This window comes from Coregonus lavaretus (genome assembly GCF_964263955.1).
Source record: "Coregonus lavaretus genome assembly, chromosome: 11".
Classification (NCBI taxonomy): Eukaryota; Metazoa; Chordata; class Actinopteri; order Salmoniformes; family Salmonidae; genus Coregonus; species Coregonus lavaretus.
The window spans coordinates 46,323,842-46,330,932 of NC_139998.1; the positions used below are offsets into that span (position 1 = coordinate 46,323,842).

Below are 7,091 nucleotides of genomic sequence, written 5' to 3' on the forward strand. Positions count from 1 at the left end.
CTGCTGACCAACCTCATAGTAGATATTCTGTACCACATCACAGGGTTGCTTTTAGGGCCTATACTGACTTCTTTCAAACACACGTCACTTTCCAGCAGCCAGACAAAAATAAACAAACAAACAAAAACAGGAAAAAACACGATGGTGTGTGACACATCATCATAAACAACATTTTCTGAACCACAAATAGAAGACTTTCTCTCATAATGTGTTATCTTTCAGAATTGTTTTGTAGGGTAACGGGCAAATGGAGACTCTTCATTTATCTTGCCCTGAAAATAGGAATAAAAAGAGTTAGAATTAATTTTGATTAAAAGATGTGTAACTTTTGAACGCATTGCATTAGAGACAAAAGACTGGAGCACAAACAGTGTGTAAAGCACAGCATATAAAAAAAGAAACCATCTTTGCATAGAATTGATCATCAACATCAACTATCTGATAAACTGGCCCAATTCTCGTGTTAAAATCAATTTTGGTTTACATCACATTGGTTTCCTGTGCGTTAAACAGCTTTTCTTCTGTCACTTCCATATCCGAATGTCCTGTTAATTGAACAGGAAGCTCTTTTGCATGCAATATCTATACTATCCTCATAGAAAAAATCTATTCACCAATGGCACGTCTTCAAGCCTCTGAAATGTTGAACCTCTGGAAGTAATGAGCTTTGCAATTCCAACAGCCAGCATAAGACCCAGACAGATGCAGAATATGCAGAGGACTGCTACGAGGCCCGGACTCCTTGATAAAACATGTCTCCCATCACTTTGTAAAGCTAAAAAAAATGAATAACAGTGATAAAGTATGGTTAAAAAATATATAAATGGAAAAAAATATATAAATCAGTAAACTGAATCTATTAATCAGGTGGCATTTACGAAACTTGAACATGCTGTTCTCTTGAAAGCTTAATTATAACAGAACCTATGTGTCCATTGGTAACAGTTTGCTTTACCACTAAGACTCACTGTCTGCAAGGATTATTTAATTTGATTAATTCAATAATATTTTAATTATTTTCATCTGAAACACACACCTGTGCTTGAGCTCATGTTCCCTGTTGTAAAATCAGAGTTTGGCGACAAAGTTGATGAGAAGATTGAGGATGTTGAGTCATGACCAGTTGTTCCAGTTAGGGTCTGATTCATAGTACTGTCAGCTGTAAAACCTCTAGAGGTCTGTATGGTGGTGCTGCCATTGTATGCTTCTGATGGAGTCAGTGGCTGAGAGGATTGGGAAGGCTCAGTTGTAGGTGATGAAGGGGATGATTCCAATGGGACTCTAGTGCTACTAGTAGGATCTGTATTAGGTGCTTCACTGACTGAGGTACTTGTTCTACTGGCTGGCGAGGCAGGGACCACTGTGGTGGTGACAGACAATGTTGGGGTATTCTTGGTGGTTGCCTTCGTTGCAGTGGACCCTGCATTAAAGGAGTGTTAGTATTGGATCATTTCACATTTACATACAGGCATAATCATGGGCGGCAGGTAGCTTAGTGGGTAAGAGCGTTGTGCCAGTAACCGAAAGGTCGCTGGTTCTAATCCCCGAGCCGACTAGGTGAAAAATCTGTCGATGTGCCCTTGAGCAAGGCACTTAACCCTAATTGCTCCTGTAAGTCGCTCTGGATAAGAGCGTCTGCTAAATGACTAAAAATAAAATAAAATAATATCATATTTTGTTATGCTCTGTAACTGGATCATCCTGATAACAAATCTGAGTCCAAAGTTTTGAGATAATTTGTTTGTGATAAAACACATTGAGTCAAAACCTGGTATGCATTTGGGTAGTCTCTCGTGATGGACCAGGGACGGGGGACGGGGGGGACGGGGGGGTCGCGGCCTCAACTTACTGTTGAGAGTTAGAATAGTAGAATACACAAGGTGCAATTTCGAAATTGGTTGTGCATCAGCAGTTTTTCTCTTTTTATATCAGTCACTGATAGTCCATCAATATTTTTTAGATTGATTTGTTAGTTTAGCGGCGAGCTATCAACGTTTGTTATCAGTCTCACTCTGATACTTTTGGTCATGTAGTGTATGTGGACACCTGCTCGTCGAACATCTCATTCCAAAATCATGGGCATTAATATGGAGTTGGTCCTCCCTTTGCTGCTATAACAGCCTCCACTCTTCTGGGAAGGCTTTCCTCTAGATGTTGGAACATTGCTGCAGGGACTTGCTTCCATTCAGCCACAAGAGCATTAATGAGGTCGGGCACTGATGTTGGGCGATTAGGCCTGGCTCGCAGTCAGCGTTCCAATTCCTCCCAATGGTGTTCGATGGGGTTGAGGTCAGGACTCTGTGGAGGCCAGTCAAGTTCTTCCACAACGATGTTGAGAAACCATTTCTGTATGGACCTCACTTTGTGCACGAGGGCATTGTCATGCTGAAACAGGAAAGGGCCTTCCCCAGACTGTTGCCATAAAGTTGGAAGCACAGAATTGTCTAGAATGTCATTGTACGCTGAAGCATTAAGATTTCCCTTCACTGGAACTAAGGGGCCTAGGCCGAACCATGAAAAACAGCCCCAGACCATTATTCCTCCTCCACCAAACTTTACAGTTGGGACTATGCATTCGGGCAGGTAGCGTTCTCTTGGCATGCACCAAACCCAGATTTGTCCGTTGGACTGCCAGATAGTGAAGCTTGATTCATCACTCCAGAGAACGCATTTCCGGCTAGCTTTACACCATTGCGGCCGACGCTTGGCATTGCGCATGGTGATCTTAGGCTTTTTTGCGGCTGCTCGGCCATGGAAACCCATTTCATGGAGCTCCCGACAAACAGTTCTTATGCTGACATTGCTTCCAGAGGCAGTTTGGAACTCAGTAGTGAGTGTTGCAACCGAGGACAGACGATTCTTATGCGCTACGCGCGTCAGCGGTCCCGTTCTGTGAGCTTGTGTGGCCTACCACTTCGCGGCTGAGCCGTTGTTGCTCCTAGACGTTTCCACTTAACAATAACAGCACTTACAGTTGACCGGGGCAGCTCTAGCAGGGCAGAAATGTGACAAACTGACTTGGAAAGTTGGCATCCTATGATGGTGCCACATTGAAAGTCACTGAGCTCTTCAGTAAAGCCATTCCACTGCCAATGTTTGTCTATGGAGATTGTATGGCTGTGTGCTTGATTTCATACACATGTCAGCAACGGGTGTGGCTGAAATAGCCGAATCCACTCATTTGAAGGGGTGTCCACGTACTTTTGTATACAGTTGAAGTCGGAAGTTTACATACACTTAGGTTGGAGTCATTAAAACTCATTTTTCAACCACTCCACAAATTTCTTGTTAACAAACTATCGTTTTGGCAAGTCGGTTAGGACAACTACTTTGTGCATGACACAAGTAATTTTTCCAACAATTGTTTACAGACAAATTATTTCACTTATAATTTACTATATCACAATTCCAGTGGGTCAGAAGATTACATACAGTGAGGGAAAAAAGTATTTGATCCCCTGCTGATTTTGTACGTTTGCCTACTGACAAATACATGATCAGTCTATAATTTTAATGGTAGGTTTATTTGAACAGTGAGAGACAAAATAACAAAACAAAAATCCAGAAAAACACATGTCAAAAATGTTATAAATTGATTAGCATTTTAATGAGGGAAATAAGTATTTGAACCTCTGCAAAACATTACTTGGTACTTGGTGGCAAAACCCTTGTTGGCAATCACAGAGGTCAGATGTTTCTTGTAGTTGGCCACCAGGTTTGCACACATCTCAGGAGGGATTTTGTCCCACTCCTCTTTGCAGATCTTCTCCAAGTCATTAAGGTTTCAAGCCTGACATTTGGCAACTCGAACCTTCAGCTCCCTCCACAGATTTTCTATGGGATTAAGGTCTGGAGACTGGCTAGGCCACTCCAGGACCTTAATGTGCTTCTTCTTGAGCCACTCCTTTGTTGCCTTGGCCGTGTGTTTTGGGTCATTGTCATGCTGGAATACCCATCTACGACCCATTTTCAATGCCCTGGCTGAGGGAAGGAGGTTCTCACCCATGATTTGACGGTACATGGCCCGTCAAACTTCAGACGGGCCTGTATATCTGCTTTCTTGAGCAGGGGGACCTTGCGAGCGCTGCAGGATTTCAGTCCTTCAAGGCGTAGTGTGTTACCAATTGTTTTCTTGGTGACTATGGTCCCAACTGCCTTGAGATCATTGACAAGATCCTCCCGTGTAGTTCTGGGCTGATTCCTCACCGTTTTCATGATAATTTCAACTCCACGAGGTGAGATCTTGCATGGAGCCCCAGGCCGAGGGAGATTGACAGTTATTTTGTGTTTCTTCCATTTGCGAATAATCGCACCAACTGTTGTCACCTTCTCACCAAGCTGCTTGGCGATGGTGTTGTAGCCCAATTCCAGAAAATGATGTTATGGCTTTAGAAGGTTCTGATAGGCTAATTGACATCATTTGAGTCAATTGGAGGTGTACCTGTGGATGTATTTTAAGGCCTACCTTCAAACTCAGTGCCTCTTTTCTTGACATCATGGGAAAATCACAAGAAACCAGCCAAGACCTCAGAACATTTTTTGTAGACCTCTACAATTCTGGTTCATCCTTGGAAGCAATTTCCAAACGCCTGAAGGTACCACGTTCATCTGTACAAACAATAGGACGCAAGTATAAACACCATGGGACCACGCAGCCATCATACCGCTCAGGAAGGAGATGCGTTCTGTCTCCTAGAGATGAACATACTTTGTTGCGAAAAGTGCAAATCAATCCCAGAACAACAGCAAAGGACCTTGTGAAGATGCTGGAGGAAACAGGTACAAAAGTATTTATATCTACAGTAAAACGAGTCCTATATCGACATAACCTGAAAGGCCGATCAGCAAGGAAGAAGCCACTGCTCCAAAACCGCCATAAAAAAGCCAGACTACGGTTTGCAACTGCACATGGGGACAAAGATCGTACTTTTTGGAGAAATATCCTCTGGTCTGATGAAACAAAAATAGAACTGTTTGGCCATAATGACCATTGTTATGTTTGGAGGAAAAAGGGGGTTGCTTGCAAGCCGAAGAACACCATCCCAACCGTGAAGCACGTGGGTGGCAGCATCATGCTGTGGGGGTTCATTGCTGCAGGAGGGACTGGTGCACTTCACAAAATAGATGGCATCATGAGGAAGGAAAAGTATGTGGATATATTGAAGCAACATCTCAAGACATCAGTCAGGAAGTTAAAGCTTGGTCGCAAATGGGTCTTCCAAATGGACAATGACCCCAAGCATACTTCCAAAGTTGTGGCAAAATGGCTTAAGGACAACAAAGTCAACGTATTGGAGTGGCCATCACAAAGCCCTGACCTCAATCCTATAGAAAAGTTGTGGGCAGAACTGAAAAAGCGTGTGCGAGCAAGGAGGCCTACAAACCTGACTCCGTTACACCAGCTCTGTCAGGAGGAATGGGCCAAAATTCACCCAACTTATTGTGGGAAGCTTGTGGAAGGCTACCCGAAACGTTTGACCCAAGTTAAACAATTTAAAGGCAATGCTACCAAATACTATTTGAGTGTATGTAAACTTCTGACCCACTGGGAATGTGATGAAATAAATAAAAGCTGAAATAAATCATTCTCTCTACTATTATTCTGACATTTAACATTCTTAAAATAAAGTGGCGATCCTAACTGACCTAAGACAGGGAATTTTTGCTAGGACTAAATGTCAGGAAAAACGGAGTTTAAATGTATTTGGCTAAGGTGTATGTTAACTTCCGACTTCAACTTTATATAGTGTATCATATTAAAATCTGCAAACATTTCTCTCCCTCCCATGGCAAAATGTGCATAATTTCAGCAAACTTGTTTTAAAACTGCAACATTTTCTCTACACCCCATGGAAAAAGGAGTAGAATTGCAAGAAAATAAAAAAAATATATAAATATATATCTCCGCTGTCAAGAGGGGGGCCACTAAAATGTTTTGCTTGCAATGTGGTGGTGAGGAGGGGGGGCGCTCATGATGAGTTCAGATTTTTTGTGGCCCTCACCCCCATCAAAGTTGCACATCCCTGTGATAGACTGTTACTGGCCATTGCACAAGCAACATTTGGTTCTGTATTGGGTGCTGAGATTAGCATTTGGGTAGCACAACTGGGTCGATTGACAAAGTTACATGTAGAGCTGGAGTGTGAAAAAGAAATGTAATGTCTGTTTTGCTAATGAAGAACAAGACTTCACATGAGTAGCATATTATGTAAGTAATACTACATTTTGAAATATCTAAAATGGTAGATGTAAATAACCCAGATGGTGCCACTATATTAACAGACAACTACAGATTCAACTCATCCCATTTGCTTGGAGGCACCCCCCTGGCCCTTTAGGTTTCACTGGAACTTTCTTCATTAGTGACCTAATGCTCTATGACCTTAGAAAACCCTGGATTAAATTCAGACCTTTTATAAAATACTTTGTAGCTGATTGTATGTATGTGCATTATACAAAAATAAACGTATATCACTTGACCTGAAACCACCATGTCCAGTATTGTGTGAAACAAGTATTTCCTGGTCATGTTTTTTGTTTTTGTTTTACAGTGTGATCATAACCTCCTGTTTTGCATAATTTTGCATGTACAATGAGCCCTCCATCCAGTTTGGGTAAAGTATTATCCAAGCAAACAGGTTTTACGAAGAAAATGTAAATAAAATAAATAAAATAAAATGTAAAATACTGACTTACCTAGAGCGACGGCTACCAAAACAAATGATATACATTTAGTGACACTCATTGCTCCTGCCATGTTGCCCTAGAGGTAAAGAGACTCAACTCAACAGCACGTCCACATTATTACATCCTTGGAAGCAGGATGTTGGTAAATGGCCAAGGAGGTGTGCTTTTTTATTCAGTGCGTATTCAATGGCTGGGGCTGGCGAGTCACTGTTTGAACAAGTATGTTTGCTCAATAATAAAATGGGCCGCTCAAGTTACCACCCTCAGAGCTTTGGGAGTTGAATGGCAGCCAACAGTTTTGAGGCTTTACAGAGGGATTAATTATTCCACAAAACAATCAATATCCTTTAAACACACATTCACATCATAACTTTCTTAATGCATATTTCGTTTCGTCAGCTATT

The 7,091-nt window shown here is 41.9% G+C and overlaps 1 long non-coding RNA gene across 1 annotated transcript; it reads right to left on the reverse strand.

The window, feature by feature from the left end:
* LOC311136770 lies at nucleotides 1–6,775 on the reverse strand. The gene is made up of 4 exons (XR_014613892.1): nucleotides 6,697–6,775; nucleotides 1,037–1,420; nucleotides 615–775; nucleotides 1–272 (listed from the first exon to the last, which is right to left on the reverse strand). It is a non-coding gene; the product is annotated as an uncharacterized lncRNA (long non-coding RNA).
* Nucleotides 6,776–7,091: the final 316 nt, after the last annotated feature.